A 24,555-nucleotide genomic window follows, 5' to 3' on the forward strand; every position below is an offset into this window, starting at 1 on the left:
CTGATGTACACTAATTATTTCAAATGTTAAGGTCATTGCACACCACGCCTGCAGGCATTGCGGGCGCGGTAAGAACAATACACAAGCGCAGCACAGACGAATGGAGCACTCATTCTTGTGACGGTACGCTTTGGAGAAATCCACTATGTGAGTGACTTCGGCAAAGGGTAGATTGTTGTGGCCCGGCGCTTGAGAACAAGCATCTTGGAATGGGCGAAGCTGGCCAGCAGTACGTATGCTATGTCGTCAGCATGTATACACTTCTGGCCATTAAAATTGCTACACCACGAAGATGACGTGCTACAGACGCGAAATTTAACTGACAGGAAGAAGATGCTGTGATATGCAAATGATTAGCTTTTCAGAGCATTCACACAAGGTTGGCGCCGGTGGCGACACCTACAACGTGGTAACATGAGGAAAGTTTCGAACCGATTTCTCGTACACAAACAGCAGTTGCCCGGCGTTGCCTGGTAAAACGTTGTTGTGATGCCTCGTGTAAGGAGCGGAAATGCGTCCATCACGTTTCCCACTTTGATAAAGGTCGGATTGTAGCCTATCGCAATTGCGGTTTATCGTATCGCGACATTGCTGCTCGCTTTGGTCGAGATCCAATGACTGTTAGCAGAATATGGAATCGGGGGGAGGTGGGGTTCAGGAGGGTAATACGGAACGATGTGCTGGATCCCAACGGTCTCCTATCACTAACAGTCGAGATGACAGGCATGGCTGTAACGGATCGTGCAGCCACGTCTCGTACCTTGAGTCAACATATGGGGACGTTTGCAAGACAACAACCATCTGCACGAACAGTTCGACGAGATTTACAGCAGCATGGATTATCAGCTCGGAGACCATGGCTGCGGTTACCCTTGACGCTGCATCACAGACAGGAGCGCGTGTGATGGTGTACTCAACGACGAACCTGGGTGCACGAATGGCAAAACGCATTTTTTCGGATGAATCCAGGTTCTGTTTACAGTATCATGATGGTCGCATCCGTGTTTGACGACATCGCGGTGAACGCACATTGGAAGCGTGTATTCGTCATCGCCATACTGGCGTATCACCTGGCGTGATGGTATGGGGTGCTATTGGTTACACGTTTCGGTCACCTCTTGTTCGCATTGACGGCACTTTGAACAGTGGACGTTACATTTTAGTTGTGTTATGACACGTGGCTCTACCCATCATTCGATCCCTGCGAAACTCTACATTTCAGCAGGATAATGCACGACCGCATGTTGCAGGTCCTGTACGGGCCTTTCTGGATACAGAAAATGTTCGGATGCTGCCCTGGCCAGCACATTCCCCAGATCTCTCACCAATTGAAAACGTCTGGTCAGTGGTGGCCGGTGCAACTGGCTCGTCACAATACGCCAGTCACTACTCTTGATGAACTGTGGTATCATGTTGAAGCTGCATGGGCAGCTGTACCTGTACACGCCATCCAAGCTTTGTTTGACTCAATGCCGAGGCGTAACAAGGCCGTTATTACGGCGAGAGGTGGTTGTTGTGGGTACTTATTTCTCAGGCTCTATGCACCCAAATTGCGTGAAAATGTAATCACATGTCATTTCTAGGATAATATATTTGTCCAATGAATACCCGTTTATCATCTGCATTTCTTCTTGGTGTACAATTTTAAAGGTCAGTATTGTAGTTCACTATCCCCGTCAGCAACATCGCAATGGAAGCAGACAAGCTGGCGTGGGTAGCGCAGGGTACTAGTGCTGAAAACAGCCATGGGGGGGGGGGGGGAGGGGGAGGGCGCACGCGACATGTTGCATTGGAAGACCCGCTGACATAGACGCCGGGCAGAGTAGTTGTAATGATCAGTTGTGACAAGTAGTTGCAATGCAGACCTCGCACTGCATCTCGTCCCGTGGGCCGTTTCCTTGTGCTCAGTCATCAGTTGCCCGCGCGTGTAATATGTTGTGTTCATCCCTGTGACCGTCTCTAAGAGGTTTCGGACTTCCTGCTTACCCGTAGATTGACTCGCACGGCGAGTTTTCATTCCCTCCTGCGGCGTTCTGTTCCCGAGCTTGTTGTCGAGCCACCATCGGCCTGTTCGGTACCTTTCGAAAACAGCTTTGTTTAGGGATGTTGCCACGTGTGTGCAGATACGAGAGACTTTGAATAACTAAAGCAATAGCCTTTTTTCTCGGTTAATTTTGATTGGAAAAATGCGGTATTGTTGTGGGACAGTGTGGAATATTCCCGCTTCAGCCACTATAGTTTCATGAAGTTCCGATAGATGGCGGCGCTATACGTAGTCTTAAAAATGAAGTCTGTAATGGAGGTGCGTTTCAAGCAGAGAGCTGTCACTGAGTTTCTTTCGGCGGAAAACCAAAGCATCGCAGATATTCATTGGTGCCTGCAGAATGTCTACGGGGACCTGGCTTTGAACAGAAGAATGGCGAGTCGTTGCGCGTGGCGGCTCTCATCATCGCAACGAGGTCACGTAACTCTGTCCGATCTCCCAGGTGCTGGCCGGCTGCCCACAGCTGTGACTCCTGCAATGCTGGAACTTGCGGACACTCTCATTGGAGGTGATCTACGGTTCCAAACACTTGCTACTCAACTAGCTTCTTAGAAGTATGTGCACCCAAGAGGATCTGAAAAAACTTCACTGAACTGCTCTTACTAATCCACCCTACAGCCCTGATCTCACACCTTCCGACTTCCATCGGTTTGACGCTATGAAGGATGTACTCTGCGGGAAGCAGTATGTGGATGATTGGGAGGTTCTTGATGCAGCAAGACGTTGGCTCCGACGTCGACCAGTGATGTGGGCATACAAGCCCTCTAAGTAAGTTGGCGTAATGCCGTCGCATTGTACAGAGATTATGTTGAAAAATAAGGTTTTGTAGCCAAGGGAGTGGGGAATAATAGTGTTTGGCACACTTCTGTTTTTATCTTTTCATTTCATAGTTTTAACTTTTGGTCACCACAGACCCGTCATTCCTGCAATGCTGGCAGGAACAATTACGCCTACAAAGGAGTAGCAGCAGCGGCTACATGGGCAGATGCAGGTGGTTCTAAACCAAACTGCGGAACTGCTTCTCATCAGTTCAGCACAGGTGGCGACCCAGGCGCCCACTGTGGAGTTTTCTCCCACACCCTCGACGCCGTTTTGAGTCCATGGAAAGGTGGGAAAATTACCTGCGCCAGTTCTAGCTACACTGCCAAGTAAGTCGTATCGTCAATCCATTCGATAAAGCCGCCTTGCTATTGCCCAGTAGTGGGGGGTTATATCATGTTATGTAAAATTTCAAGCCCTCCACTGAGCCGGTGAAACTTCAATTTGACGAACTTTGTCGGTTACTTACGCAGTATTTTGGAAATCAAATGGCTGCAGTTTAACCAGTGAAACGTCCCCTTAGAAAAATTATAAATGACTGTGCTTAAACTCACACACAATATCTGACTTTCAGTAATCCCTACACACCTGGAAATTGAAATAAGAACACCGTGAATTCATTGTCCCAGGAAGGGGAAACTTTATTGACACATTCCTGGGGTCATATACATCACATGATCACACTGACAGAACCACAGGCACATAGACACAGGCAACAGAGCATGCACAATGTCGGCACTAGTACAGTGTATATCCACCTTTCGCAGCAATGCAGGCTGCTATTTCCCATGGAGACGATCGTAGAGATGCTGGATGTAGTCCTGTGGAACGGCTTGCCATGCCATTTCCACCTGGCGCCTCAGTTGGACCAGCGTTCGTGCTGGACGTGCAGACCGCGTGAGACGACGCTTCATCCAGTCCCAAACATGCTCAATGGGGGACAGATCCGGAGATCTTGCTGGCCAGGGTAGTTGACTTACACCTTCTAGAGCACGTTGGGTGGCACGGGATACATGCGGACGTGCATTGTCCTGTTGGAACAGCAAGTTCCCTTGCCGGTCTAGGAATGGTAGAACGATGGGTTCGATGACGGTTTGGATGTACCGTGCACTATTCAGTGTCCCCTCGACGATCACCAGTGGTGTACGGCCAGTGTAGGAGATCGCTCCCCACACCATGATGCCGGGTGTTGGCCCTGTGTGCCTCGGTCGTATGCAGTCCTGATTGTGGCGCTCACCTGCACGGCGCCAAACACGCATACGACCATCATTGGCACCAAGGCAGAAGCGACTCTCATCGCTGAAGACGACACGTCTCCATTCGTCCCTCCATTCACGCCTGTCGCGACACCACTGAAGGCGGGCTGCACGATGTTGGGGCGTGAGGGGAAGACGGCCTAACGGTGTGCGGGACCGTAGCCCAGCTTCATGGAGACGGTTGCGAATGGTCCTCGCCGATACCCCAGGAGCAACAGTGTCCCTAATTTGCTGGGAAGTGGCGGTGCGGTCCCCTACGGCACTGCGTAGGATCCTACGGTCTTGGCGTGCATCCGTGCGTCGCTACGGTCCGGTCCCAGGTCGACGGGCACGTGCACCTTCCGCCGACCACTGGCGACAACATCGATGTACTGTGGAGACCTCACGCCCCACGTGTTGAGTAATTCGGCGGTACGTCCACCCGGCCTCCCGCATGCCCACTATACGCCCTCACTCAAAGTCCGTCAACTGCACATACGGTTCACGTCCACGTTGTCGCGGTATGCTACCAGTGTTAAAGACTGCGATGGAGCTCCGTATGCCACGGCAAACTGGCTGACACTGACGGCGGCGGTGCACAAATGCTGCGCAGCTAACGCCATTCGACGGCCAACGCCGCGGTTCCTGGTGTGTCCGCTGTGCCGTGCGTGTGATCATTGCTTGTACAGCCCACTTGCAGTGTCCGGAGCAAGTATGGTGGGTCTGACACACCGGTGTCAATGTGTTCTTTTTTCCATTTCCAGGAGTGTATATATCAGTTCATGACATCCAGTCTTACAAATTTACTGTCTCTGATGGGCACACGTCCAGATCATCCGCTCTCAAAACTCAGCCATCTCTGTCCCCACATCCACCTCTGCTGGCGGCTCACCTCGAACTGCGCAACGCTACGCGCTGTTAACAGCCGACTGCCCAACACGACAATAGCAAATTCCAACAATGCAAACCAGCCACAGACTGCACACAGCACTGTCAGTGATTTTCATACAGAGCGCTACCTGGCGTTACCAACATAAAAACCTCAACAGTCTACTTACACCAGCAGCAGAATCACTCTGAGCAGTCGTATGCGACGTGGATCGCCGACTTGCAGGATCTCTCGCAATATTTCGTATGCCGATGGGCTAATTCTGTTAGCACCTGACCCTGACGTCCACACTACGGTGTTTACCTCGTCTGATCCATATTTAGCCGCCGTTGCCCAAATTGTGGAACCACATGAGCTTACAGTGGCGCAAGGGACGTTTATTCCGACAATTGGTAGATGGCGCTATTAGGTACGCATCGAAGCAAATCCCAGTGCCTCGCGGCGCTCCTCAGGTGTTTTTTCCTCCGCCGACTTTCCGTGTCTTGACGCCGTTGACGATTCCGGTGCAGTGGCGTCGCTACACAGCTAGTCCACACGTCAATCGGTCGTAATTCCCGCCTCCAGCATTTTTCGGGACCACGGTGTCGCTCTCCCTCCATTCATTGGGGATTGTCAGAGGTCAATTCCCCATTGTCGCAAAATATTTTTGTGTAACGCGCTTTTTCTATTCTCTTTCAGATAATTGATGGAAGTGAGCGTTTGGCGTAGTTGGCCGGGAGGCGCCTTACGGGGCAGGTCCGACGGCCTTGGTGCAGATCTTATTACACTCGACGCCACATTGGGTGACCTACGCAACGGAAGGGGATGAAATAATGATGGAGACAACACAACACCCAGTCTCTGAGCGGAAATCGAACGCGGGCCCATTAGGACGGCAGTCCGACACGCTGACCATTCAGCTATCGGGGCGGACAGATAACTGATGAAGTCCGTTTAATGTCTCTATCAGCCCCTTTTTAAGATTTGCACTACTTACTGCGGTTTCACAGTCAGGAATATGAGAGTACCATGGGCCGTGCAGAAATTTCAGGGCACACTTCTCTTTTAAGCCATCGGCGGTGCCTAAATTTTGTCGCTTCCGCCTCATTCCCTTCTCCGTGCGCAACATGGTGAAGACAGAGTTGCAGAATTGGCAGGATCATGGCATCGTTTCTCCTATTTCGCCGAATCAGTGTGTTACTCCTATGGTGGTGATTTCGAAGCCAGAAGCCGCCGTGTGGCTTTGAAGCGATTTTAAACTGACCGTGAACACGCAATTGTCACGGATTCCTATCCAGTTCTGCGACTCGAGGAATTGTTGGCGAAGTTGTGAGGGGGCTAGTATTTTCACGCACCATCTTGCGCGACACATACTTGCAGTTGCCGTTGGACGCAGTTCCTCGGACTTTCTTGGTTCACAAAACCGTCTTCGGACTTTCCCAACTTAATTCCTTGCCGTCTGGAATCGCGCCTGTGCTGGGAATTTATCAGCGTTATTTGGAGTAGCCGATTCAGGACATTCCCTGCTGCGATACTAGTCTGATGACATTTAGTTTATAGGCTGTACGCGAGAGGAGCATTTACGAAGCCTATAGACGGTTTTCCAACGCCTTCTGGAGAATATCCTTCGTGGAAAGGTGTAGTTTTTTGGGACATGTGGCCGGCCGCGGTGGTCTCGCGGTTCTGGGCGCGCAGTCTGGAACCGCGCGACTGCTACGGTCGCAGGTTCGAATCCTGCCTCGGGCATGGATGTGTGTGATGTCCTTAGGTTAGTTAGGTTTAAGTAGTTCTAAGTTCTAGGGGACTGATGACCTCAGATGTTCAGTCCCATAGTGCTCAGAGCCATTTGAACCATTTTTTTTGGGACATGTGCTTAGCAAAGGTGGCCTTCTCCCTGCAGAGGGCATCATCAAGGCCATCAACAACTTGCTCAGATTCAAGAACCTGAAGGAGCTCCAACCGTTTTTGTGCAAGATTTCATATTATGCTAAGTTAATTTCCCAGGCTGTGCGCATATGCCATCCTCTTAACTGGCTTCTTCAAAAGGGCGTTAAGTTTGTCTGTTCTGCGGATTGCCAATGTTCTTTCCAGTCCTTCAAGCAGTGTTTGCGCGCGTCTCCCTGTCTGGCATCATTTACGTCAGGTAAACGTTTAACCCTGGTCTATGACGCATTCAAATACGTAAGGCACTGGAGTGATTCTGTCCCATCTGAACGCAGGTGGCATCAAACAGCCCATCGCTTACACCTCGTAGATGCTTACCTCGTCGTAACATATTCACAGGTGGAGAAGGAGCACTGGCTATTGTTGCCGGAATTTAAAAAAAATCACTTTTCTTTTCTTGGGGCGAGGTTCCTCCTCATCCGTGACCATAAGCCAACTGTGCCTTCCAAGCTACTTGATAATACTGGCCACTAATTGAAGAGGTGGGGTCTCTTTCACAGTAATTATTGCTGACATTTGTTACTGCTCCATCACTCAACGTGCAAATGCTGATGCACTGGCGCGGCTGCTGGGGTGGCCCGATCCGGAATTTGATTGGTAGCAAGCTCTCGTGTTCACATTGGACGAGACCTTGCAGGGGACCTTGTTGGAGTTTTCGTTGACAACGTGAGAGGTCGCGACTGCCATGGCCGCCTACCCGCCTTTCTAGAAAATCGTTCAGCTTTCCACGTGGGTTGGTCAGAGCGTGTGGATGGAGCGTATGTATCTGGCGTTGTATAAAAGTTCTCTTTTCCGTGATCGGGTCGTCCTCTCAGCATTGTGTCCTCGCATACTCCAGCTGCTGCACGTGTCGCACCGCGACGTGACTAGTATAAAGGTGTTGGTGCAACGTCACATCTACTAACCAGCGATCGGCCACGACTTCGAACATCTGGTGTGAGCTCGCGGTACTTGTGCACATAACTCTGCTTTTATGCTGTTACAGTTTTCCCCTTGGCTGGTCCTGGAGCACCCTTGCGGCAGCACAGATGTCGCTTTTATGGGTCCCTTTTTGGGCAGCCCTTTTTGGTGGCCAAAACCTTATCAGATTCCCCATACGTCTCAAAGCTGTGTTCCATGTGATCGATTGCCACTGTATATGATTTTTCGATTATTTGTGGCACTGACGGATCCTCCAGGACCCTTCTGTTCGTTAAGAATTGGCTATTTGTGTCACAGGAGATTGAAGACTTTTGTGATTGCAGTGGTATCTAGCATTTAACTATCATCTTGTTTCACCCGGCTTCTAACTTAGAGGTGGAGCACTTCATACATACGTTCAAGATTCAATTGAAGAAATCTGTCTGCCTTTCCTGAGACGATGCATAGTCTTCTGGTTATGCAGTGGGCAACGCCAGTCAGAGGATGCAGTCTGGCATAACGTTTACACGGGTGGCAGCCATAGGGAATAGTAGATCTCTTGTGCTCTGAGCTGCATGCCCCAGACTACTGTGGCCTCCTGCATTTTCCCCTGGGACAACCGTTTGGGCATTCAGCAGGGATGGCTGTGGGAGTTGTGGTGGGCCACAAAGGATGACAATTGCTTGTGGTGGATGTTGGTGGGGAGCAGCTTACCTGTCACGTAAATCAATTGCACCCATGACCCATAGCGTCATCACCACTGCAGTCTTTCAGTCAGCTGGACGTCGGTGTATGTCGCGACATTGTTCCAGGTTTGTACTCCCGCTTGTAGCAGGGTGCTTCTTTGTTGCCATCCCCTTCATACCCTCTGTCTACCTCTCTTCTCTTGCAGCCTTGGCCCACAGCGAGACTTGCTCCCACGATTACCAATGTGAAGCCCGTGGAATTTGATCTAGCCTCCTACTCCTCATGCAGCTCCTATCCCCTCCTCCGTTGCTGGTGGAAGTAGCTTTGTTTCTGCTGCTGCTGGTGGACTGACCATTGCCTCAGCCTTCACACCTTATACCCCCCCCCTCCCCCAGTAGATCAATGGCATCAGCGTTTCTTCTTTAGTGGATGCTCTGCTCCCAGGTAACCACTATTCACTCCAGTTCTGTGCTGGAGATCATGGCCCAAAGCCTGGTCATTCGGCATTATGTGACCTCTTCAGTGGGACTGATTTACGATGGCGGGAAATGAGTGGACATTTGCCATGGGGGGGGGGGGAACACATGACTATTCTACTGGCAGATCCACTGGCGGAAGCATTTACCTACAGGTTATGGTAAGTTGGGTGGGGTTATTCTAACGCTGGGCTCAACCACCGTGGGCCTCGTACCATTTTTGTCTGCTCAGTCGTCAGCCACCCAGGCCTGCTTGTTGTGTTCATCCTGGCCCATACAGTACCCTGTGTCGACAGTATTGTTTAGTGTGATTGTACTCTTGGGCCGATACTAAGATCCAAAATGTCTGAAGGGCAGAGACACAACGAGGAGGCAACAAGGCTTTGGACTACCTTCCCCAATCACAGAATGTGGAGTTCGGAGGCTTGCTCACTCTGTAAAGCCGGACAGACGGCGATCAGTGGCAGATCTGATGACAGAGAATAACGCTCGTGCAGGTACAAGTGTTACGGAGCACATTTTTCAGAGCAGATTGCTGAGTAATCGGCTCCACAGGGGAGATCCTGTACTGACTCAGTGACACTGTCAATTACGATTTCAGTGGGCACAAGATTATTTAGACAGCACCCTAGATCAAAGATAAGGTGTCGTCTGGCCACATCAAATACGTAGCTTGTTACACAAGGTCGATGGTCGTGCCCAATATGTCGTTATGCAGGTGAACAGCTGCTACTAACGTGCACTGCGACGCGGGCGCAAGCTGGTGGAGCTATGCTGTAGAGAAGGATATTCATTTGGACCTCCATGGGACCTGTGACAAAAATTGTAGCACTATATACAGCTGTGCACTATATAAACATTACTGCGAACCACTTTATCCCTTCAAGCTTGTAGTCTTTCCGAGCGACAGTAGCATCTTCCAGCAGGACAACTATCCGTGTCACAAAGCCAGAATCGTACTACATCACTTTCAGGAGAACGATATTGAATTCAAGTTGATGTTCTGACCAACAAATTCGCCTGATTTGGAGGGAATGGAACACATCTGGGACGCCATCGGGCGCCAGTTCCCCGCCATCAGTCTGTGGCCCGTAACTAAAGGGAATTGTCAGACCTGTCCGTAGATAACTGGTACCACATATCTCCGGAAGTGTGGCAACAACTTGTGGAATCCAGGCCACGCTGAATCGTTGCTTTGCTGCGTTTCAAATGTGGATGAACAAGCTTTTAAATAGGTGGCCATTATCTCTTGCACCAGTGTACATTTCCTCTCTCTTTTTATAGTCGATATACCGTGAATCGCAGGCCTAAATATAGCTTTTAGTGAAATTAACCGAAAAGTTTGAAGACTTGCTTCTAGGAGACAGGCCTTACCATCATAATTATTTTGCATTAGACCTTAATTATAAAACACTGAAGGTTTTTGTTTGTAGCAGTGGGTGAATGAAAAATGGATGCTGCACTCGATCTCCGCTTGAGACACGTAAACGTCACTGGAATTAACTGCGTCCGCGGTGGCCTAGCGGCGAGGTGTTCCACTGCGGGTGAAAGGACTCTAGATCGAACCCTCGCTGTGGTGGAATATTAAAAAGCTGTTGACCTGCCTTTCACTTCTACCAAAGCCTGCGGTATGTGTGTCGCGTAAAATTTGCACATGATTTGCATTCTAGATAAATTTGCGTGTTGCTAAAGTGAAGCGAGAATATGTGAATGAATCCAACAATGAGGACGGAGATGTTGGCCAGTGGTGTAATATAATGAGTAAAGAGAAATACTTAAGTGGTTTGACATCTTTAAAAATCAGTCCTTAGATTTTAGATTAAAGTTCGCTGTGATCATTAACTTCAACTTCAAGTAATGGCAGTCAGTAAGAAGACTATTTATTTCATTCGAGATGAAATTGGGGTTAGGGTTCCTACGCTTGCAGAAAGTTACCAAAATTATGGGAAAACTCGAAACATTACAAGTTTCAACGGCCAGTTTCAGAAGCAATGAGGTCAATCTCGTTATAATTTCATATAATGAGTCCGTTTAAAATTAATTGATGGTAGTTTATTTACAGTGTGATCGATTTCAGAATGCTGCAGTTCCATCTTCAGGCACCAATTTCTGTAAGAGTGCACTTCTGTCAACTATGCCAGACAAAACTCCATTTCATCGATGAAGTGAGTAACAGGCGCCATGCACACAGAAAATGGTAACAGAGAAATATGTGAGCCGAAATATGGAGTGGTACGTTGAGACTCCCACAAAAGTTTGTAGTTAAAACTATGTAATATTAAGCAAGGTTTTAAGAAAGAGACTGCCATGCTGCATTGAATTAGAAGCCGTTGTTAGGTGCTCCAAATTTCGATTTTGAATTGCTGTAGCTAGCGAGGAGCTGGTAGTGACAAAGTGTCAAGTTCCAAAAAATAACATCTGAACCATAAAAGACAATTTATTTATAAAAATATGGTACTTTAGATATTTTTATATTTGTTTTGTACATGTTTAGTAAGTCAGAGAAAGTTCCATAAATGCAAGGATAAGGTCAGTACAGTTTTAGAATTAGAAACTGAACAGAATGAGATATTTTCACTCTGCAGCGGAGTGTGCGCTGATATGAAACTTCCTGGCAGATTGAAACTGTGTGCCCGACCGAGACTCGAACTCGGGACCTTTGCCTTTCGCGGGCAAGTGCTCTACCAACTGAGCTACCGAAGCACGACTGACGCCCGGTACTCACAGCCTTACTTCTGCCAGTACCTCGTTTCCTACCTTCCAAACTTTACAGAAGCTCTCCTGCGAACCTTGCAGAACTAGCACTCCTGAAAGAAAGGATATTGCGGAGACATGGCTTAGCCACAGCCTGGGGGATGTTTCCAGAATGAGATATTTTCACTCTGCAGCGGAGTGTGCGCTGATATGAAGGTAGGAGACGAGATACTGGCAGAAGTAAAGCTGTGAGTACCGGGCGTGAGTCGTGCTTCGGTAGCTCAGTTGGTGGAGCACTTGGCCGCGAAAGGCAAAGGTCCCGAGTTCGAGTCTCGGTCGGGCACACAGTTTTAATCTGCCAGGAAGTTTCAGAAACTGTACAGTTTAACTTGGGATAACCAACTGTTGAGTTTAAGCTCTTCAGTAGTTCTGTTCCAACATAGATTAAACAAGCACATGCGAACGAAAACAGAGAGAAAACCATCTCCATTAGCAAATATTATATACCAATGACTCTCAAATGAAGTTATCAGCTCAGAACAGACAATGAGCCACTAGTAAAGAACACTGTAAAACAAGCAGGCAACGATGAAATACGTTTAAATAAAATTAAGAAAGAAAAACCCTGCTGGTTTCAACGACAAGTTACATATTAACCGTGCGTGCCCAGGGGAGAATAAATAACATTCCTGAATTACCAACTGGGCTCACACCCAATAAATTGGAATCTTTGTAACATGAGTAGATGGAGATCATTGGTACATGGCTTGATTTAAAACTACCCCAAAAAGGTGTGTGAATGAAATTTTAGCCAGACTCCCTACACGGCTTCAACTAAGACAGACAATTGAAGTTACCTTTAGGATGAATTCACATTACAGAAATCTCTCGTCATATTCATAAATTCTCAAGAGAACACTAAGAAAAAAGAAAAGCATAAGCATGAAGTAAAGCCAAGTTTATCAGCATAACTACCGCTAAAAGTCTCTTAACAACACAACGGTTAACTGAAGCCTAATAGGCAGCATAAGAACTCTATAGCGCAGCAGATAACTCTAAATAGTTCCTCGTAAAGTCTGCTCATTAAAATTCTCACCTATCAAGTCCACATAGCTCAGCCAGTCTACCCTGCCTGTAATTTCTGTAGATACGACGCAGCAGGCGCATTACCAAGGCCTTGTTCTACCAGATGCGTATTTCTCAGGAATGTATTCTGACAGATTGGCGAAGTAGATTTTCAGCCAAAGTACTACTCATTCCGGCAGGGTTGCTTGGAAGCGTCCATGTCCCACAGAAGCGCCAACCGCTGCCGTTGGACGGCCATCCTTCTGTTACCGGTCGGTAACCACCGAGACCCAGCTGATCAGGGGTGGCATTATGTCGACGCTGTAGGCAACGCGCGTGCCCCCTGCCGGGACGCTAAATAGCCCGTTTCTTAGCTACGGGCAAAGAGACTGCTCAGTTCCATACATCTGCTGGCATAATCGCACCAAATGAAAAATTGATCACAACCCCAAGACACGTCACGCTAATACCGTGTAACACCACTTGTACCCTTGGTAATGGCCTCAATTAGGCGAGAAAGAGTGACTACAAGACTTTTCATGCGCGCGGAACCCGTTATCAACTTACATACATCTGACAGCAGTGGATGTACTGTATCTGAGGTATTTTACACCTCTGTAGCTCGGTGATACAGTTATGATTTTTATTTTAGTGTACTTATTGTTACCTCTTTCGAAGGAAGTAATAGGAAGAGAAGAGCAAGTAAACGAAGATGACAACGGAGATGACATTCTGCAAGAAGAATTTGACAGAGCTCTAAAAGAACTACGGGACAACAAAGCAACGGGTATTGATGATATCCCTGCAGAACTAATAAAGAATGCTGGTGACAGCATGAAAATGATACTACTTAAACTTATTAGGTCCATCTATGACACAGGAGAGATACCGACAGACTTCCGGAAATGTATCATTGTTCCTATACCAAAGAAGGCAGCAGCTGCAAAATGCGAACAGTACCGAACTCTAAGCCTAATATCATATGCATCAAAAATTGCCATAAAAATAGTTCTGAAGAGAATCGAAAAGAAGGTGGAGGATATGCTGAGTGAAGATCAGTTTGGTTTCAGAAGGGGACTGGGAACAAGAGAGGCGATTCTGGTACTGAGACTCGTTATCGAAAAGCAATTGCAGAAAAATAAACCAACATATATTGCTTGTGTAGACATGGAAAAGGCATTTGATAACGTTAGCTGGCAAGAGACGTTCAGAGTCGTGAGGAAAAATGGAATAAAGTACAAAGACATCTGTGTGATACTCAGTTTCTATAAGAATGAGGTGGCAGTGATTAGAAACGGGCACCAGGAACAAGAAGACATTATTAGAAAAGGGGCACGACAAGTATGTGCTCTCTCTCCTCTTATATTCAATGGTTACATCCAGGAAGCTATAGACCAAGTTTGAGAAACTACTGAGGCGGGGATCAAAATCAATGGGCAGATGATATTGTTATAGTCATGGAGACAAAAGATCTAGCTGAAGTCCTCAGAACAATGAAAAAAAAAATCTATGGAGTCGGCATGGAATGAGAATAAACAAGAAAAAGACTAAAGTGATGGTATGCAGTACATGAGCAGAATATGAACCTCTGAGAATGAGAATTGGAAGAGAGGAGCTGGAAGTGATAGAGGAAATTACTTACCTGCGAAGCAAAATCACAACGGATGATAGAAGCCGGAAAGATGGTTCAAATGGCTCTGAGCACTATGGGACTTAACATCTGTGCTCATCAGTCCCCTAGAACTTAGAAACACTTAAACCTAACTAACCTAAGGACATCACACACATCCATGCCCGAGGCAGGATTCGAACCTGCGACCGTAGCGGTCACGCGGTTCCAAACTGAAGTGCCTAGAACAGCACGGCCACACCGGCCGGCAGGCCGGAAAGAAATTGCGAGCAGAATACAAAAGGCCAAAATTGCATTTAATCGGAGGAGGAACTTACTCACCAGCAACAACATCAGTCTGAAAATAAGGAAACGTACCATGAAAGGTTTTGTTTGGAGTGTGGCACTACACGGATGTGAAACTTTGACAGTTGTAAGAGAAGAGAGAAGACGGCTGGAGTCCCTGGAGATGTGGTGCTATAGAAGGCGCTACAGTCTGGAACCACGCGACCACTACGGTCGCAGGTTCGAATCCTGCCTCGGGCATGGATGTGTGTGATGTCCTTAGGTTAGTTAGGTTTAAGTAGTTCTAAGTTCTAGGGGACTGATGACCTCAGAAGTTAAGTCCCATAGTGCTCAGAGCCATTTGAACCATTTTTTTCAGAAATTTCTTCCTCAAATTAAGGCCTATGTTTGATACTAGCTGACTTCTCTTGGCCAGGAATGTCTTTTTCGCATGTGATAGTTTACTTTTTATTTCCTCCTTGCTCCGCCCGTCGTAGTTTGTTTTGCTGCCTGCATAGCAGAATTCCTTCGTCTACTTCGTGTTCCTTTCTTCTTTCTCCGATTTACTCTCAATCCATATCCTGCAATTCTTCTTCACTTTCATTCAGGATATCAGTGTCATCAGCGAATCTTAACATTGATATCCTTCCACCTTGAATCTTAATTCAACTTTTCTTCAACATATACATTGAACAGTAGGGGCATAAGACTACACCCCTGTCTTACACACTTCGTTCTTGGTCTTCCAGTCTTATTAGTCCCTCTTGGTTCATGTACGTATTGTGTATTACTCGCCTCCTCCTGTAGCTAACCCCTATTTTTCTCAGAGTTCCGAACATCTTGCATAATTTTACATTGTCGAATGCTTTATCCAGGTCGAAAAATCCTGTGAACGTGCCTCGACTTTTTTCAGTCTTTCTTCCATTTTCAACCATAATGTTAGAACTGTCTCTCTGTCGCCCTTACCTTTCCTGAAGCAATGATCGTCATCCAAAATATCCTCAATTTTCGTTTCCATTCTTCTGTATATTATTGCTGTCAACAACTTGGATCCATGAGCTGTTGAGCTGATTGTGCGATAATTCTCCCACTTGCCGGCCTGTGCAAACATTTTTGCCTACATGAGTTAACCATCTTGTCTCACCGTGAGGTAAATGTGTTAACAGCTGTGCCAATTAGTTTTGAAATACTGAACAGTGTATTTACTTTCATCCATCTGTCTCGTTTCCATTTGGCTGTCCCTTATATAAGCCGAAATGAAGATGAAATGAGTAAATACGGCATTCTTCTGGGGTTATCAGCCGAGTGGTGGCGTCGTCTTGTCTCAGCGCTTCAGTGAGTTTCCTACCTATCATCTGCGCCAGAAGACCTTCTGGCGAAGATGATGGGTAGGAAACTCGTTGAAACGTTGCGACAAGACGATGCCACCACTCGGCTGATAACCCGAGAAGAACTGATCAGTGGAATACGCCGAGAAAGACTGCAATCGCATGAAAATACGGCATTGCTAAATGAATATTTCACTATGCTTAAACTCTAACGATGTTCCAGAAGATTATAGGTATGTTTGAGGTCTTAGCAAGGAATCTGGTATTTGCTTTCTTCCGGCGAAGCTGTTACTAGCTGCGTCATCTGCGCCCGCCCGAAGGCATGTGCCGAAGCTTCGGTTTGTCAGTACGTTTCTGCTGCTTTACACGCATTGCAGGGTCTGTCCTTCAAAAAAGATATACAGATTTCTCCTTCCGCCCTCCTGGGTAATGAAATTACTCCGTTAAAAACGCTACGTGAACATGGCTTCCTTATGAAACTTGATTTTCTCCCGGCCCTTAAAATGTTCAGAGAACCTACGGAAATGCAGCCTGGTGACATCTCCAACAACTGCTGATATTCAAATCACAAATGCAGCGATAGAGTGCTGTGCAAGAAATTTACAAAATCGATAGGTTTTTTTTGGGGGGGGGGAGGGGGGAGCAGCGGCGGCGGGGGGGGGGGGGGGGGTGCGGTTCACCAAACAAGAACCATAATATGCCATATGCAGGAAGACCACACACACACACTTTAAACAGCTAGCACCACCTCACAACCGAAGATGACCTACATGAGAAGTAATAGATAAAGAATACTAATCACCAACAAGTTAGCAAGTAGTATTATCTCTGTTCCTCTGTTATTTCACCAAAGAGAGAACAGGATTCCAAGCAGAATTTGAGCAAAATCCTCTGTCTCTAATTTGCTAATTTAATCTCAGTTGCTTCATGAATGACACTGTCACAATAGCAGAGCACACCACAATCTCTCTGTTGTTAAGTTTGTCCCATGGGTTGACTGGTACGAAGGTAAAGTTTTTCAGTAACAGTTTGTTACTTATGCTCAATACACCGGTCTTCCATGGTCTTGAGAACTAACCAACGTATGACATGCGACATGGGCGTCTGACATGCGGTCTATGGAGACGTGGTTCAGACTTAAGATGGTTTCGTGATATTTTGGAGACGTTTTCGTACCAAAAAGTGGCTGTATTTCTTAGGTCTCTGAGGAAAAGAATATAGATGTTTATTTCACATGCTGTGCTAGCAAGTTCTGGCCTTTCTTCTAGTTCGGCATGCTGAGTATGCTGTGGACATAACCATCTTCCAAGATGGCAACAGTCGTATTCACTTGACAACCAGCATTTCACTGGCACAGAAAATTTCTTGTACTAATTGGATCAGCAGGTGAAATGAAACAGACAGCATCCGCTTAATATGGTAGCTCTACAGAATCCAGTCAATAATGAGTACCTGGAGACGCCAGCCGCGCGGGGTAGCCGAGCGGTCTTGGGCGTCTTGTCACGGCCCGAGCGGCTCCCCTCCCCCCCCCCCCCCCCCGTCGGAGGTTCGAGTCCTCCCTCGGGCATGGGTGTGTGTGTTGTCCTTAGCGCAAGTTAGTTTAAGTTAGATTAAGTAGTGTGTAAGCTCATGGACCGATGACCTCAGCAGTTTAGTCCCATTGGGACTTAGCACAAATTTCCAATGGACACGCCATACTTGAAGAAACAAGTGGTAAATATTCTTCGCCGATTTGAGCCTATTGTCAAATCCAGAGGCGAAGGTACACGGCTACCCAGACTGTTAGACTACACCTGGGGTGTCAAATTTTTTGTCAGTTTTGCTTATTTTAATCACACCGTTGAATATGGACCGTAATACCCGATACGAGTTTCACAACACTGTAAATTTACTATCTGATCAACATTAGTGGAAATTAATGTGGAGTGTGTCGACTCTTCGCCTGTATGACGGATTGAGCTCTGTTGGAGACACACTGAACGCAATGTCTGAGTGTCTGTGGAGGAATGGCGGCCCATTCAGAGCCGAAAGCAGAGAAGGCACTGATGTTGGACCTTGGAGTCCACCATCTCCTCTGTACTTAACTGCTGGCACGACACATCATGGCAGGTAAGGTTCTCCGTCCATTCGCCAAACGCAGACCATTCCACCAGACTGCTACAGTGAACAGTGTGACTGAACACTCCCAAATCACTCGTTTCCTGCCATCCACTGTCCAGTGGCATCGCACTTTACTTCGTCTGATGTGTCAATTACGCCGACTGCAGATATATCTATGGCTTATGAGGAATTGCTCGACCACTGCAGCGGATTCTTTTTAACTCCATAGGGACAGTCATCGTGCTAGCTGGACTGCTGGGAACGTTTTGCAAATCACGAGTGATTCTCTCCGAAAATTTCATCCGATTTTTCTGTAACTAACCTCGGCATTGCTCGACGGTCCGTGTTCGTCATTACATGAGGTGTGCCTCGTGTTGGTTTATCTGCGGTTTTTCCTTCGCGTTTCCATTTCACAATCACATCACTAGCAGATGACTCGGGCAGTTTCAGAAGGATGGAAATGCCCCCGATGAATTGGTTGCCTAGCTGACATCCAATGAGTAGTTCACGTTCGAAGTCTCTCAGCTGTTGTGATTGACTTGTACTGCTGCTACCGCTTCTCTACTGACAACACGGTACTCCCCACCTCCTTTTACACTGGCGGATCATCCTCTCGCGGCATGTAGGAGTTAATTCCGCATTACATAGGACTTTCCGAATACTTTTGACAAGATGATGTACGTTTACACCCGCAAGGTTAACCGAGGGCGCTAATGCGCTGCTTCCTGGACTCGGGTAAGTGCACCGGCCCTGGATCGAATCAGCACGGCGGATTAACGACGAGAGTCAGCGTGCCGGGCAACCTGGATGTGGTTTTTAGGCGGTTTCCACATCGCACTAGGTGAATACCGGGCAGGTACCCATGTCCCGCCTCATTTAAACGACTTGCAGATATTTGAAAAACGTTCGCACTATTTCATGCCTTACACTGGACGCAGACAGTTGGGGTACTCTTATTCCGCCCAGGGGTTGGGGGGGGGGGGGGGGGTACGGGCTGGCGACAGGAAGGGAATCCGGCCACCCTCCGACACAAACATCAAATGGTTCAAATGGCTCTGAACACTATGGGACTTAACATCTGAGGTCATTAGTCCCCTAGAACTTAGAACTACTTAAACCTAACTAACCTAAGGACATCACACACATCCATGCCCGAGGCAGGATTCGAACTTGCGACCGTAGCAATCGCGCGGTTCCAGACTGATGCGCCTAGAACCGCTCGTCCATACTGGCCGGCGACACAAACATCGCCAAATCCATAGTAACAAGGCCGGCTCCATGTTGAAGTGGGACAAAGGTCCTAGAAAATGATGATGGTGAGATGGTGTATTTTTACGCATTAGGCAGCTTAATTCGATATTATTGTGTAAAAATATCTTAATTCAAAACAAGAAATGTTCACTATTGTCACCACTACCTTTGTTGTGTTGATTGATGCAATAGGGCTGCTTGTATTCTATGTTACTCCTACTGCCACTGTCTTCGTACTCATGGTATCGGTGTTAATACTGTACAATACTGTACTGTAGCCTTTCCCCGATGTTATTCAATCTGTATATTGAGCAAGCAGTGAAGGAAACAAAAGAAAAATTCGGAGTAGGTATTAAAATCCATGGAGAAGAAATAAAAACTTTGAGGTTTGCCGATGACATTGTAATTCTGTCAGAGACAGTACAGGACTTGGAAGAACAGTTGAACGGAATGGATAATGTCTTGAAAGGAGGATATAAGATGAACATTAACAAAAGCAACACGAGGATAATGGAATGTAGTCGAATTAAGTCGGGTGATGCTGAGGGAATTAGGTTACTACTTAAAGTAGTAAAGGAGTTTGGTATTTGGGGAGCAAAATAACTGATGATGGTCGAAGTAGAGAGGATATAAAATGTAGACTGGCAATGGCATGGAAAGCGTTCCTGAAGAAGAGAAATTTGTTAACATCGAGTATAGATTTAAGTGTCAGGAAGTCGTTTCTGAAAATATTCCTATGGATTGTAGCCATGTATGGAAGTGAAACATGGACGATAAATAGTTTGGACAAGAAGAGAATATAAGCTTTCGAAATGTGGTGCTACAGAAGAATGCTGAAACTTAGATGGGTAGATCACATAACTAATGAGGAGGTATTGAATAGGATTGGAGAGAAGAGAAGTTTGTGGCACAACTTGACTAAAAGAAGGAATCGGTTGGTAGGACATGTTTTGAGGCATCAAGTGATCACCAATTTAGTATTGGATGGCAGCGTGGAGGGTAAAAATCTTAGAGGGAGACCAAGAGATGAATACACTGATTCAGGAGGATGTAGGTTGCAGTAGGTACAGGGAGATGAAGAAGCTTGCACAGGATAGAGTAGCATGGAGAACTGCATCAAACCAGTCTCAGGACTGAAGACCACAACAACAACAACAACTGTACAACTTCCAACGAGCCATTTTTCTGGCGTTGTCTCGTTACTGCGCTTTTCGTTGCCCGAGTCGATATAAGCTATTTTGCATTTAGTTTCTACCATGCGTTTCTAGATAACGCCTAAGTTGCCTATGGTTATGCTAAACTTCATAAAATAACGTGTCCTTTACTTTCGCAGGTTGGGAAAGCATCGAGACGTCAGAAAATATGCTGTGCTAGCGCTATAAAGGGACATATAATTTAGCGATTAATTTCGTGCAGTGGCGCTACTCCGCATCTGGAGAGCTGTAACACGAGCCTCCCCTTCACCCAGTAGGCGCGAGCCTTTTACTCGGTCATTGCCTCCAGTCAGCGGCCGCCGACCAGAGCGCGCTCAGTGAAAAAGCGTTGTGTCCGGAGCTAGGCGCCAGCGGGGCGTCGCCAATAGCAACGCTCGTTGCGTCACCAGCACCTCAGGAAAGCGGCCGGCGGCGTAGATCAAGTACACGCGACACGCGCTGCACCTGGCAGCAAGCACTAGTTTCCGACAGCTAACAAAGACTGCGTCTGAAACTGACGAAATCTTCGCGGGTTAAGAACCGAGTAACAACGTTACCTTGGCGAAATGGTTCAGTATTAGCCTGAAGATGAGTAATAAACTGCCCCAACTTTGTTACAAGAAGACATTGTTAGTCAACTGACGACTGGAGATGATTTCTTCTACATCTACATCCATACTCCGCAAGCCACCTGACGCTGTGTGGCGGAGGGTACTTTGTGCACCTCTGTCGGTTCTCCCTTCTATTCCAGTCTCGTATTGCTCGTGGAAAGACAGATTGTCGGTATGTCTCTGTGTGGGCTCTAATCTCTCTGATTTTATCCTCATGGTCTCTTCGCGAGATATACGTAGGAAGGAGCAATATACTGCTTGACTCCTCGGTGAATGTATGTTCTCGAAACTTCAACAAAAGCCCGTGCCGAGTTACTGAGCATCTCTCTTGCAGAGTCTTCCACTGGAGTTTATCTATCATATCCGTAACGCTTTCGCGATTACTAAATGATCCTGTAACGAAGGGCGCTGCTGTCCGTTGGATCTTCTCTATCTCTTCTATCAATCCCATCTGGTACATATCCCACACCGGTGGGCAGTATTCAAGCAGTTGACGAACAAGTGTATTGTAATCTACTACCTATGTTTTCGGATTGCATTTCCTTAGGATTCTTCCAATGAATCTCAGTCTGGCATCTGCTTTACCGACGATCAACTTTATATGATCATTCCATTTTAAATCACTCCAAATGCCTACTCCCAGATAATTTATGGAATTAACTGCTTCCAATTGCTGACCTGCTATATTGTAGCTAAATGATAAAGGCTCTCAGGCAGTTTTCTGAAATAATCTGCATTTTCATTCATATGTGAGAGCTGTACATTAGAAAACGTCTTTTAATTCAGTTATCTTTTTTGCGAGATATTATTCGTTGCCGACGTGCAAAAATACACCGTGCTCGTGTTTAGTCTGCTACGAATGCCACAGTCTTTCGATGCGTAGCAAAGGTAAAAGATATACGCTATACCTTGGAGAAGTAGCAGTCTGACCAATTTAGTGTCAGCGTGGCAGAATTTGAGCACTGGTGTTTCCGCGAGTGTTGAGGCTAGACGCATTACATCTACATCTATATTTCTACTCCGCAAGCCACCCAACGGTGTGTGGCGGAGGGCACTTTACGTGCCACTGTCATTACCTCCCTTTCCTGTTCCAGTCGCGTATGGTTCGCGGAAAGATCGACTGCCGGAAAGCCTCTAATTTTACATTCGTGATCTCCTCGGGAGGTATAAGTAGGGGGAAGCAATATATTCGATACCTCATCCAGAAAGGCACCCTCTCGAAACCTGGACAGCAAGCTACACCGCGATGCAGAGCGCCTCTCTTGCAGAGTCTGCCTCTTAAGTTTGCCAAACATCTCCGTAACGATATCGCGCTTACCAAATGACCCTGTGACGAAACGCGCCGCTCTTCTTTGGATCTTCTCTATCTCCTCTGTCAACCCGACCTGGTACGGATCCCACACTGATGGGCAGTACTGAAGTGTAGGTCGAATGAGTGTTTTGTAAGCCCCCTCCTTTGTTGATAGACTACATTTTCTAAGGAATCTCCCAATGAATCTCAACCTGGCACCCGCCTTACCAACAATTAATTTTATATGATCATTCCACTTCAAATCGTTCCGTACGTATACTCCCAGATATTTTACAGAAGTTACTGCTACCAGTGTTTGTTCCGCTATCACACAATCATACAGTAAAGGATCCTTCGTTATACGTATTCGCAATAGATTACATTTGTCTATGTTAAGGGTCAGTTGCCACTCCCTGCACCAAGTGCCTACGCGCTGCAGATCTTCCTGCATTTCGCTGCAATTTTCTAATGATGCAACTTCTCTATAAACTACAGCATCATCCGCGAAAAGCCGCATGGAACTTCCGACACTATCTACTAGGTCATTTATATATATTGTGAAAAGGAATGGTCCCATAACACTCCCCTGTGGCACGCCAGAGGTTACTTTAACGTCTGTAGACGTCTCTCTATTGAAAACAACATGCTGTGTTCTGTTTGCTAAAAACTCGTCAATCCAGCCACACAGCTGGTCTGATATTCCGTAGGCTCTTACTTTGTTTATCAGGCGACAGTGCGGAACTGTATAGTACGCCTTCCGGAAGTCAAGGAAAATGGCATCTACCTGGGAGACTGTATCTAATATTTTCTGAGTCTCATGAACAAATAAAGCGAGTTGGGTCTCATACGATCGCTGTTTCCGGAATCCATGTTGATTCCTACAGAGTAGATTCTGGGTTTCCGGAAATGACATGATACGCGAGCAGAAAACATGTTCTAAAATTCTACAACAGATCGATGTCAGAGATATATGCCTATAGTTTTGCAAATCTGCTGGACGACCCTTCTTGAAAACTGGGCTTACCTGTGCTCTTTTCCAATGATTTGGAACCCTCCGTTCCTGAGGAGGACACTGTCCTCACTACTTCGATAAATTTGTCTGATGTTTCAGTTTGATAGCCGTTTTCTATCCTGCAACGTACTGTAGTTTATGGTGAGTTCACACACGCAAATTGACGTAACATTTCGTTCGCAGAGTTTCTAGCTTTATAGATATACCATCCTTGTACCAAAGGTTAAATCCGTTGTTTAAACCGAGAGTCTTTGCCCCATGCCCAAGGACCATTATTGGTATTTCATGTATTCATCCGTGAACGTGAAAGTAGCCCATGGTGTAAGCTGCTGTCCCACTTATTCATTATTGGTACTGGAATCTAGGTTGATACGGCATCCTTTTTTGTACTAATTCAGTTGTTATCTATGCGATCCATTTGAGGATAAATGTAACCTCTCTGCGACAATTTCTCACTTTTTTATTGAATAATAATAAGTTATTCTAAATTTATCTTGAATCATTTTCACCTCACATTCATTTCTGCAAATTAAGATGTTCCTCTGAAATTTCCCATGCGCTCATGTATTCTCTCCGAAGTCGGAAGACGATGCAAGCGCAATTTACAAGGCGAATCATTTTTCAGATAAGCTAATAATATTATTTTCTTATTCCTTGTCTGATTTTGCTGCAAGTAAAAGGAAGCTTAGTGTTGCAGAGACCTTCGGGTAATCCTGATGATCCTGAATATGTTCGAAGTGATTGTTGTCCTTCATTCGTCTTCATTATGTATCGATGTTAGACCAGACAAGTGAGGTAATACGTCCTCATTGCCTGTATTCTGTCTATAAGAAAGAGTAAACATATGCTTGCAGATCGTATCAGGAGACTAGAGGGAGTTGATCCTAATGCTGCATTCACTTAAATACACGATCCCTCTAAGTAACTCGTAGAGCTATGAAGCTCTTTCTTACTTCTGGGTACATCAGTCAAACAGCAGTCACATGGCCTTCCTTTTCTTTCACGATTAAAAATGAAGTATAGTTTTGCTAGAATAATTTGGAGAGCGTAGGCTGGTTTACATAAATCGATGAGAAATGCTACAACGGACTTGAGAAAAAATAAAGCAAAGGACACGGAAATTGAGTACCATTATCACAGCAG

The sequence above is a fragment of the Schistocerca piceifrons genome, chromosome 8 (genome assembly GCF_021461385.2).
Source record: "Schistocerca piceifrons isolate TAMUIC-IGC-003096 chromosome 8, iqSchPice1.1, whole genome shotgun sequence".
Lineage (NCBI taxonomy): Eukaryota > Metazoa > Arthropoda > Insecta > Orthoptera > Acrididae > Schistocerca > Schistocerca piceifrons.